Below are 16,615 nucleotides of genomic sequence, written 5' to 3' on the forward strand. Positions count from 1 at the left end.
CTGACACTCACACACTGACAAACTGACAAACACACATTGACAAACTGACACTCACACACTGACAAACTGACAAACACACACTGACACACACTCACACACTGACACACACTCACACACTGACAAACTGACACTCACACACTGACAAACTGACACACACACACTGACAAACTGACACTCACACACTGACAAACTGACACAAACGCTGACAAACTGACACTCACACACACTGACAAACTGACAAACACACACTGACAAACTGACACTCACACACTGACAAACTGCAAACACACACTGACAAACTGACACTCACACACTGACAAACTGACACTCACACACTGACAACCTGACACTCACACACTGAGAACCTGACACACTCACACTGACAAACTGACACTCACACACTGACAAACTGACACTCACACACTGACAAACTGACACTCACACACTGACATACTGACACACTGACAAACTGACACTCACACACTGACAAACTGACACTCACACACTGACAACCTGACACTCACACACTGACAACCTGACACTCACACACTGTCAAACTGACACTCACACATTGACTAACTGACACTCACTCAATGACAAACTGACACTCACACACTGACAAACTGACAAACACACACTGACAAACTGACACACAAACACTGACAAACTGACACTCACATACTGACAAATTGACAAACACACACTGACAAACTGACACTCACACACTGACAAACTGACATACACGCTGACAAACTGACAAACACACACTGACAAACTGACACTCACACACTGACAAACTGACACTCACACACTGACACACACTCACACACTGACAAACTGACACTCACACACTGACAAACTGACACTCACACACTGACACACTCACACACTGACAAACTGACACTCACACACTGACAAACTGACAAACACACACTGACAAACTGACACTTACACACTGACAAACTGACACTCACACACTGACAAACTGACACTCACACACTGACACACTCACACACTGACAAACTGACACTCACACACTGACAAACTGACAAACACACACTGACAAACTGACACTCACACACTGACAAACTGACACTCACACTGACAAACTGACACTCACACACTGACAAACTGACACTCACACACTGACAAACTGACAAACACACACTGACAAACTTACACTCACACACTGACAAACTGACACTCACACACTGACAAACTGACACTCACACACTGACAAACTGACACTCAGACACTGACAAACTGACACTCACACACTGACAAACACACACTGACAAACTGACACTCACACACTGACAAACTGACACTCACACACTGACAAACTGACACTCACACACTGACAAACTGACAAACTTACACTCACACACTGACAAACTTACACTCACACACTGACAAACTGAGACACACACACTGACAAACTGACAAACACACACTGACAAATTGACACTCACACACTGACACACACTCACACACTGACAAACTGACACTCACACACTGACAAACTGCAAACACACACTGACAAACTGACATTCACACACTGACAACCTGACACTCACACACTGACAACCTGACACACTCACACTGACAAACTGACACTCACACACTGACAAACTGACACTCACACACTGACAAACTGACACTCACACACTGACAAACTGACACACTGACAAACTGACACTCACACACCGACAAACTGACACTCACACACTGACACACACTCACACACTGACAAACTGACACTCACACACTGACAAACTGACACACACACTGACAAATTGACACACTCACACTTACAAACTGACACACACACACTGACAAACTGACACTCACACACTGTCAAACTGACACTCACAAACTGACAAACTGACACTCACACAATGACAAACTGACACTCACACACTGACAAACTGACAAACACACACTGACAAACTGACACTCAAACACTGACAAACTGACACTCACATACTGACAAATTGACAAACACACACTGACAAACTGACACTCACACACTGACAAACTGACATACACGCTGACAAACTGACAAACACACACTGACAAACTGACACTCACACACTGACAAACTGACACTCACACACTGACACACACTCACACACTGACAAACTGACACTCACACACTGACAAACTGACACTCACACACTGACAAACTGACACTCACATACTGACATACTCACACACTGACAAACTGACACTCACACACTGACAAACTGACACTCACACACTGACACACTCACACACTGACAAACTGACAAACACACGCTGACAAACTGACACTCACACGCTGACAAACTGACAAACACACACTGACAAACTGACACTCACACACTGACAAACTGACACTCACACACTGACAAACTGACACTCACACACTGACAAACTGACACTCACACACTGACACACACTCACACTGACAAACTGACACTCACACACTGACAAACTGACACTCACACACTCACACACTGACAAACTGACACTCACACACTGACAAACTGACACACTCACACTGACAAACTGACACACACACTGACAAACTGACACTCACACACTGACAAACTGACACTCACACACTGACACACACTCACACACTGACAAACTGACACACTCACACTGACAAACTGACACACACACTGACAAACTGACTCTCACACACTGACAAACTGACACTCACACACAGACAAACTGACACACTCACACACTGACAAACTGACACTCACACACTGACAAACTGACAAACACAAACTGACACACACACTGACAAACTGACACTCACACACTGACAAACTGACACACACACACTGACAACCTGACACTCACACACTGACAACCTGACACTCACACACTGACAAACTGACACTCACACACTGACAAACTGACAAACACAAACTGACAAACACACACTGACAAACTGACACTCATACACTGACAAACTGACACTCACACACTGACAAACTGACAAACACACGCTGACAAACTGACACTCACACACTGACAAACTGACACACACACACTGACAAACTGACACTCACGCACTGACAAACTGACACTCATTCACTGACAAACTGACACACACTGACAAACTTACAAACGCACACTGACAAACTGACAAACACACCCTGACACACACTCACACACTCACACACTGACAAACTGACACTCACACACTGACAAACTGACAAACACACACTGACAAACTGACACTCACACACTGACAAACTGACACACACACTGACAAACTGACACTCACACACTGACGAACTGAAACTCACACACTGACAAACCGACACACACGCTGACAAACTGACACTCACACACACTGACAAACTGACACTCACACACTGACACACACTCACACACTGACAAACTGACACTCACTCACTGACGAACTGACACTCACACACTGACAAACTGACACTCACACACTGTCAACCTGACACTCTCACACTGACAAACTGACACTCAAACACTGACGAACTGAAACTCACATACTGACATACTCACACACTGACAAACTGACACTCACACACTGACAAACTGACACTCACACACTGACACACTCACACACTGACAAACTGACACTCACACACTGACAAACTGACAAACCCACGCTGACAAACTGACACTCACACACTGACAAACTGACAAACACACACTGACAAACTGACACTCACACACTGACAAACTGACACTCACACACTGACAAACTGACACTCACACACTGACACACACTCACACTGACAAACTGACACTCACACACTGACAAACTGACACTCACACACTCACACACTGACAAACTGACACTCACACACTGACAAACTGACACTCACACACTGACAAACTGACACTCAGACACTGACAAACTGACACTCACACACTGACAAACTGACAAACACACACTGACAAACTGACACACTCACACTGACAAACTGACACACACACTGACAAACTGACACTCACACACTGACAAACTGACACTCACACACTGACACACACTCACACACTGACAAACTGACACTCACACACTGACAAACTGACACTCACACACTGACAAACTGACACACTCACACTGACAAACTGACACACACACTGACAAACTGACTCTCACACACTGACAAACTGACACTCACACACAGACAAACTGACACACTCACACACTGACAAACTGACACTCACACACTGACAAACTGACAAACACAAACTGACACACACACTGACAAACTGACACTCACACACTGACAAACTGACACACACACACTGACAACCTGACACTCACACACTGACAACCTGACACTCACACACTGACAAACTGACACTCACACACTGACAAACACAAACTGACAAACACACACTGACAAACTGACACTCATACACTGACAAACTGACACTCACACACTGACAACCTGACAAACACACGCTGACAAACTGACACTCACACACTGACAAACTGACACACACACACTGACAAACTGACACTCACGCACTGACAAACTGACACTCATTCACTGACAAACTGACACACACTGACAAACTTACAAACGCACACTGACAAACTGACAAACACACCCTGACACACACTCACACACTCACACACTCACACACTGACAAACTGACACTCACACACTGACAAACTGACAAACACACACTGACAAACTGACACTCACACACTGACAAACTGACACACACACTGACAAACTGACACTCACACACTGACGAACTGACACTCACACACTGACAAACCGACACACACGCTGACAAACTGACACTCACACACACTGACAAACTGACACTCACACACTGACACACACTCACACACTGACAAACTGACACTCACTCACTGACGAACTGACACTCACACACTGACACACACTGACAAACTGACACTCACTCACTGACGAACTGACACTCACACACTGACAAACTGACACTCACACACTGTCAACCTGACACTCTCACACTGACAAACTGACACTCAAACACTGACGAACTGAAACAAACACACTGACACTCACACTGACAAACTGACACTCACACACTGACACTCACACACTGACAAACTGACACTCACACACTCACACACTGACAAACTGACACTCACACACTGACAAACTGACACTCACACACTGACAAACTGACAAACACACACTGACAAACTGACACACTCACACTGACAAACTGACACACACACTGACAAACTGACACTCACACACTGACAAACTGACCCTCACACACTGACACACACTCACACACTGACAAACTGACACTCACACACTGACAAACTGACACTCACACACTGACAAACTGACACACTCACACTGACAAACTGACACACACACTGACAAACTGACTCTCACACACTGACAAACTGACACTCACACACTGACAAACTGACACACACACACACTGACAAACTGACACTCACACACTGACAAACTGACAAACACAAACTGACACACACACTGACAAACTGACACTCACACACTGACAAACTGACACACACACACTGACAACCTGACACTCACACACTGACAAACTGACACTCACACACTGACAAACTGACAAACACAAACTGACAAACACACACTGACAAACTGACACTCATACACTGACAAACTGACACCCACACACTGACAAACTGACACTCACACACTGACAAACTGACACTCATTCACTGACAAACTGACACACACTGACAAACTGACAAACGCACACTGACAAACTGACAAACACACCCTGACACTTACTCACACACTCACACACTCACACACTGACAAACTGACACTCACACACTGACAAACTGACAAACACACACTGACAAACTGACACTCACAAACTGACAAACTGACAAACACACACTGACACACACTCACACACTGACAAACTGACACTCACACACTGACACACACTCACACACTGACAAACTGACACTCACACACTGACACACACTCACACACTGGCAAACTGACAAACACACACTGACAAACTGACAAACACACACTGACAAACAGACAAACGCACACAGACAAACTGACAGTCACACACTGAACCACACACACACGCAGACAAACTGACACGCACTGACAAACTGAAACACACACACACTGACAAACTGAGACACACACACTCACACACACACACTGACAAACTGACACTCACACACTGACAAACTGACACTCACACACTGACAAACTGACACTCACACACTGACACACTCACAAATTGACAAACTGACACTCAGACACTGACAAACTGACACTTACACACTGACAAACTGACACTCACACACTGACACACTCACACACTGACAAACTGACACTCACAAACTGACAAACTGACACTCACACCCTGACAAACTGACACACACAGTGACAAACTGACACTCGCACACTGACAAACTGACACTCACACACTGACAATCTGACACTCACACACTGACGCACACAGTGACAACAAACTGACACTCACACACTGACAAACTGACACTCACACACTGACAAACTGACACTCACACACTGGCAAACTGACACTCACACACTGGCAAACTGACACACACACTGACACACACTCACACACTGACAAACTGACAAACACACACTGCCACACTGACAAACACACACTGACACCCTCACACACTGATACACACTCACACACTGACAAACTGACACTCACACACTGACAAACTGACACACTCACACTGACAAACTGACACACACACACTGACAAACTGACACACACACTGACAATCTGACACGCACACACTGACATACTGACACACACACTGACAAACTGGCTCTCACACACTGACAAACTGACCCTCACACACTGATACACACTCACACACTGACAAACTGACACACTCACACTGACAAACTGACACACTCACACACTGACAAACTGACACTCACACACTGACAATCTTACACTCACACACTGACAAACCGACACACACTGACAAACTGACAAACACAAAATGACACTCTCACACTGACAAACTGACACTCACACACTGACACTCACACACTGACAAACTGACAAACTGACACTCACACACTGATAAACTGACAAACACACACTGACAAACTGACACTCACACACTGACACACACTCACACACTGACACACACTCACACACTGACAAACTGACACTCACACTGACAAACTGACAAACTGACACTCACATACTGACAAACTGACACACACACACACTGACAAACTGACACACACACACTGACAAACTGACAAACACACACTGACAAACTGACACTCACACACTGGCACACACTGACAAACTGACACTCACACACTGACAAACTGCAAACACACACTGACAAACTGACACTCACACACTGACAAACTGACACTCACACACTGACAAACTGACACTCACACACTGTCAACCTGACACTCTCACACTGACATACTGACACTCAAACACTGACGAACTGAAACAAACACACTAACACTCACACTGACAAACTGACACTCACACACTGACACTCACACACTGACAAACTGACACTCACACACTCACACACTGACAAACTGACACTCACACACTGACAAACTGACACTCACACACTGACAAACTGACAAACACACACTGACAAACTGACACACTCACACTGACAAACTGACACACACACTGACAAACTGACACTCACACACTGACAAACTGACACTCACACACTGACACACCCTCACACACTGACAAACTGACACTCACACACTGACAAACTGACACTCACACACTGACAAACTGACACACTCACACTGACAAACTGACACACACACTGACAAACTGACTCTCACACACTGACAAACTGACACTCACACACTGACAAACTGACACACTCACACACTGACAAACTGACACTCACACACTGACAAACTGACAAACACAAACTGACACACACACTGACAAACTGACACTCACACACTGACAAACTGACACACACACACTGACAACCTGACACTCACACACTGACAAACTGACACTCACACACTGACAAACTGACAAACACAAACTGACAAACACACACTGACAAACTGACACTCATACACTGACAAACTGACACTCACACACTGACAAACTGACACTCACACACTGACAAACTGACACTCATTCACTGACAAACTGACACACACTGACAAACTGACAAACGCACACTGACAAACTGACAAACACACCCTGACACTTACTCACACACTCACACACTCACACACTGACAAACTGACACTCACACACTGACAAACTGACAAACACACACTGACAAACTGACACTCACAAACTGACAAACTGACAAACACACACTGACACACACTCACACACTGACAAACTGACACTCACACACTGACACACACTCACACACTGACAAACTGACACTCACACACTGACACACACTCACACACTGGCAAACTGACAAACACACACTGACAAACTGACAAACACACACTGACAAACAGACAAACGCACACAGACAAACTGACAGTCACACACTGAACCACACACACACGCAGACAAACTGACACGCACTGACAAACTGAAACACACACACACTGACAAACTGAGACACACACACTCACACACACACACTGACAAACTGACACTCACACACTGACAAACTGACACTCACACACTGACACACTCACAAATTGACAAACTGACACTCAGACACTGACAAACTGACACTTACACACTGACAAACTGACACTCACACACTGACACACTCACACACTGACAAACTGACACTCACACACTGACAAACTGACACTCACACCCTGACAAACTGACACACACAGTGACAAACTGACACTCGCACACTGACAAACTGACACTCACACACTGACAAACTGACACTCACACACTGACAATCTGACACTCACACACTGACACACACAGTGACAACAAACTGACACTCACACACTGACAAACTGACACTCACACACTGACAAACTGACACTCACACACTGGCAAACTGACACTCACACACTGGCAAACTGACACACACACTGACACACACTCACAAACTGACAAACTGACAAACACACACTGCCACACTGACAAACACACACTGACACACTCACACACTGATACACACTCACACACTGACAAACTGACACTCACACACTGACAAACTGACACACTCACACTGACAAACTGACACACACACACTGACAAACTGACACACACACTGACAATCTGACACGCACACACTGACATACTGACACACACACTGACAAACTGGCTCTCACACACTGACAAACTGACACACTCACACTGACAAACTGACACACACACACTGACAAACCGACACACACACTGACAAACTGACACACACTGACAAACTGACAAACACAAAATGACACTCTCACACTGACAAACTGACACTCACACACTGACACTCACACACTGACAAACTGACAAACTGACACTCACACACTGATAAACTGACAAACACACACTGACAAACTGACACTCACACACTGACACACACTCACACACTGACACACACTCACACACTGACAAACTGACACTCACACTGACAAACTGACAAACTGACACTCACATACTGACAAACTGACACACACACACACTGACAAACTGACACACACACACTGACAAACTGACAAACACACACTGACAAACTGACACTCACACACTGGCACACACTGACAAACTGACACTCACACACTGACAAACTGCAAACACACACTGACAAACTGACACTCACACACTGACAAACTGACACTCACACACTGACAAACTGACACTCACACACTGACAACCTGACACACTCACACTGACAAACTGACACTCACACACTGACAAACTGACACTCACACACTGAAAAACTGACACTCACACACTGACAAACTGTCACTCACACACTGACAAACTGACAAACACACACTGACAAACTGACTCTCACACACTGACAAACTGACACTCACACACTGACAAACTGACACTCACACACTGACAAACTGACACTCACACACTGACACACACTGACAAACTGACACTCACACACTGACAAACTGTCACACACACTGACACACACTCACACACTGACAAACTGACACTCACACATTGACAAATTGACACACTCACACTGACAAACTGACACTCACACACTGACAAACTGACACTCACACACTGACAAACTGACACTCACATACTGACAAATTGAAAATTGACAAACACACACTGACAAACTGATACTCACACACTGACAAACTGACATACAGGCTGACAAACACACACTGACAAACTGACACTCACACACTGACAAACTGACACTCACACACTGACACACACACTGACAAACAGACACTGACACACTGACAAACTGACACTCACACACTGACACTCACACACTGACAAACTGACACTCACACACTGATGAACTGACACTCACACACTGACAAACTGACACTCACACACTGACAAACTGACACTCACACACTGACACACTCACACACTGACAAACTGACACTCACACACTGACACACTGCAAACACACACTGACAAACTGACACTCACACACTGACAAACTGACACTCACACACTGACAAACTGACACTCACACAGACAACCTGACACACTCACACTGACAAACTGACACTCACACACTGACAAACTGACACTCACACACTGAAAAACTGACACTCACACACTGACAAACTGTCACTCACACACTGACAAACTGACAAACACACACTGACAAACTGACTCTCGCACACTGACAAACTGACAGTCACACACTGACAAACTGACACTCACACACTGACACACACTCACACACTGACAAACTGACACTCACACACTGACAAACTGACACACACACACTGACAAACTGACACACACACTGACACACACTGACAAACTGACAAACACACACTGACACAGTAACAAACTGACACTCACACACTGACACTCACACACTGACAAACTGACACTCACACACTGACGAACTGACACTCACACACTGACAAACTGACACTCAAACACTGACAGACTCACACACTGACAAACTGACACTCACACACTGACACACTCACACACTGACAAACTGACAAACACACACTGACAAACTGACATGCACACTGACAAACTGACACTCACACACTGACAAACTGACAAACTGACACTCACCCACTGACAAACTGACACATTCACACTGACAAACACACTCACACACTGACAAATTGACACACTCACACTGGCAAACTGACACTCACACACTGACAAACTGACACTCACACACTGACAAACTGACACTCACACACTGACAAACTGACACATTCACACTGACAAACACACTCACACACTGACAAATTGACACACTCACACTGACAAACTGACACTCACACACTGACAAACTGACACTCACACACTGACAAACTGACAAACACACACTGACAAACTGACAATCACACACTGACAAACTGACAAACACACACTGACAACCTGACACACTCACACTGACAAACTGACACTCACACACTGACAAACTGACACTCACACACTGACAAACTGACAAACACACACTGACAAACTGACACTCACACACTGACAAACTGACAAACACACACTGACACACACTCACACACTGACAAACTGACACTCACGCACTGACACACACTCACACACTGACAAACTGACACTCACACACTGACACACACTCACACACTGACAAACTGACAAACACACACTGACAAACTGACAAACGCACACAGACAAACTGACAGTCACACACTGAACCACACACACACGCAGACAAACTGACACGCACTGACAAACTGAAACACACACACACTGACAAACTGAGACACACACACTCACACACACACACTGACAAACTGACACTCACACACTGACAAACTGACCCTCACACACTGACAAACTGACACTTACACACTGAAAAACTGACACTCACACACTGACACACTCACAAATTGACAAACTGACACTTACACACTGACAAACTGACACTTACACACTGACAAACTGACACTCGCACACTGACAAACTGACACTCACACACTGACAAACTGACACTCACACACTGACAATCTGACACTCACACACTGACACACACAGTGACAACAAACTGACACTCACACACTGACAAACTGACACTCACACACTGACAAACTGACACTCACACACTGGCAAACTGACACTCACACACTGGCAAACTGACACTCACACACTGACAAACTGACACTCACACACTGACAAACTGACACACACACTGACACACTGACAAACTGACAAACACACACTGACACACTCACACACTGATACACACTCACACACTGACAAACTGACACTCACACACTGACAAACTGACACACTCACACTGACAAACTGACACACTCACACACTGACAAACTGACACTCACACACTGACAATCTGACACGCACACACTGACAAACTGACACACACACTGACAAACTGGCTCTCACACACTGACAATCTTACACTCACACACTGACAAACTGACACACACACTGACAAACTGACACACACTGACAAACTGACAAACACAAACTGACACTCTCACACTGACAAACTGACACTCACACACTGACACTCACACACTGACACACACTCACACACTGACAAACTGACACTCACACACTGACAAACTGCAAACACACACTGACAAACTGACACTCACACACTGACAAACTGACACTCACACACAGACAAACTGACACTCACACAAACAACCTGACACACTCACACTGACAAACTGACACTCACACACTGACAAACTGACACTCGCACACTGAAAAACTGACACTCACACACTGACAAACTGTCACTCACACACTGACAAACTGACAAACACACACTGACAAACTGACTCTCACACACTGACAAACTGACTGTCACACACTGACAAACTGACACTCACACACTGACACACACTCACACACTGACAAACTGACACTCACACACTGACAAACTGACACACACACTGACACACACTCACACACTGACAAACTGACAAACACACACTGACACACTAACAAACTGACACTCACACACTGACACTCACACACTGACAAACTGACACTCACACACTGACGAACTGACACTCACACACTGACAAACTGACACTCAAGCACTGACAGACTCACACACTGACAAACTGACACTCACACACTGACACACTCACACACTGACAAACTGACAAACACACACTGACAAACTGACACGCACACTGACAAACTGACACTCACACACTGACAAACTGACAAACTGACACTCACCCACTGACAAACTGACACATTCACACTGACAAACACACTCACACACTGACAAATTGACACACTCACACTGGCAAACTGACACTCACACACTGACAAACTGACACTCACACACTGACAAACTGACACTCACACACTGACAAACTGACAAACACACACTGACAAACTGACAATCACACACTGACAAACTGACAAACACACACTGACAACCTGACACTCACACACTGACAAACTGACAAACACACACTGACAAACTGACACTCACACACTGACAAACTGACAAACACACACTGACACACACTCACACACTGACAAACTGACACTCACACACTGACACACACTCACACACTGACAAACTGACACTCACACACTGACACACACTCACACACTGACAAACTGACAAACACACACTGACAAACTGACAAACACACACTGACAAACTGACAAACGCACACAGACAAACTGACAGTCACACACTGAACCACACACACACGCTGACAAACTGACACGCACTGACAAACTGAAACACACACACACTGACAAACTGAGACACACACAATCACACACACACACTGACAAACTGACACTCACACACTGACAAACTGACACTTACACACTGACAAACTGACACTCGCACACTGACAAACTGACACTCACACACTGACAAACTGACACTCACTCACTGACAATCTGACACTCACACACTGACACACACAGTGACAACAAACTGACACTCACACACTGACAAACTGACACTCACACACTGACAAACTGACACTCACACACTGGCAAACTGACACTCACACACTGACAAACTGACACTCACAAACAGACAAACTGACACACACACTGACACACACTGACACACTGACAAACTGACAAACACACACTGACACACTCACAAGCTGATACACACTCACACACTGACAAACTGACACTCACACACTGACAAACTGACACACTCACACTGACAAACTGACACACTCACACACTGACAAACTGACACTCACACACTGACAATCTGACACGCACACACTGACATACTGACACACACACTGACAAACTGGCTCTCACACACTGACAAACTGACCCTCACACACTGATACACACTCACACACTGACAAACTGACACACTCACACTGACAAACTGACACTCACACACTGACAATCTTACACTCACACACTGACAAACTGACACACACACTGACAAACTGACACACACTGACAAACTGACAAACACAAACTGACACTCTCACACTGACAAACTGACACACACACTGACACTCACACACTGACAAACTGACACTCACACATTGACAAACTGACAAACTGACACTCACACACTGATAAACTGACAAACACACACTGACAAACTGACACTCACACACTGACACACACTCACACACTGACACACACACTCACACACTGACAAACTGACACTCACACTGACAAACTGACACTCACATACTGACAAACTGACACACACACACACTGACAAACTGACACACACACACTGACAAACTGCAAACACACACTGACAAACTGACACTCACACACTGACAAACTGACACTCACACACTGACAAACTGACACTCACACACTGACAACCTGACACACTCACACTGACAAACTGACACTCACACACACTGACAAACTGAGACACACACACTCACACACACACACTGACAAACTGACACTCACACACTGACAAACTGACCCTCACACACTGACAAACTGACACTTACACACTGAAAAACTGACACTCACACACTGACACACTCACAAATTGACAAACTGACACTTACACACTGACAAACTGACACTTACACACTGACAAACTGACACTCGCACACTGACAAACTGACACTCACACACTGACAAACTGACACTCACACTGACAATCTGACACACACACTGACACACACAGTGACAACAAACTGACACTCACACACTGACAAACTGACACTCACACACTGACAAACTGACACTCACACACTGGCAAACTGACACTCACACACTGGCAAACTGACACTCACACACTGACAAACTGACACTCACAAACTGACAAACTGACACACACACTGACACACACTGACACACTGACAAACTGACAAACACACACTGACACACACACACTGATACACACTCACACACTGACAAACTGACACTCACACACTGACAAACTGACACACTCACACTGACAAACTGACACACTCACACACTGACAAACTGACACTCACACACTGACAATCTGACACGCACACACTGACAAACTGACACACACACTGACAAACTGGCTCTCACACACTGACAAACTGACCCTCACACACTGATACACACACACACACTGACAAACTGACACACTCACACTGACAAACTGACACACTCACACACTGACAAACTGACACTCACACACTGACAATCTTACACTCACACACTGACAAACTGACACACACACTGACAAACTGACACACACTGACAAACTGACACACACTGACAAACTGACAAACACAAACTGACACTCTCACACTGACAAACTGACACTCACACACTGACACTCACACACTGACAAACTGACACTCACACATTGACAAACTGACACTCACACACTGATAAACTGACAAACACACACTGACAAACTGACACTCACACACTGACACACACTCACACACTGACACACACTCACACACTGACAAACTGACACTCACACTGACAAACTGACACTCACATACTGACAAACTGACACACACACACACTGACAAACTGACACACACACACTGACAAACTGACAAACACACACTGACAAACTGACACTCACACACTGACACACACTGACACTCACACACTGACAAACTGCAAACACACACTGACAAACTGACACTCACACACTGACAAACTGACACTCACACACTGACAAACTGACACTCACACACTGACAAATTGACACACTCACACTGACAAACTGACACTCACACACTGCCAAACTGACACTCACACACTGACAAACTGACACTCACATACTGACAAATTGAAAATTGACAAACACACACTGACAAACTGATACTCACACACTGACAAACTGACATACAGGCTGACAAACTGACAAACACTGACAAACTGACACTGACACACTGACAAACTGACACTCACACACTGACACACTGACAAACTGACACTCACACACTGACACTCACACACTGATGAACTGACACTCACACACTGACAAACTGACACTCACACACTGACAAACTGACACTCACACACAGACACACTCACACACTGACAAACTGACACTCAAACA

Source organism: Scyliorhinus torazame, unplaced genomic scaffold (genome assembly GCF_047496885.1).
Source record: "Scyliorhinus torazame isolate Kashiwa2021f unplaced genomic scaffold, sScyTor2.1 scaffold_85, whole genome shotgun sequence".
Lineage (NCBI taxonomy): Eukaryota > Metazoa > Chordata > Chondrichthyes > Carcharhiniformes > Scyliorhinidae > Scyliorhinus > Scyliorhinus torazame.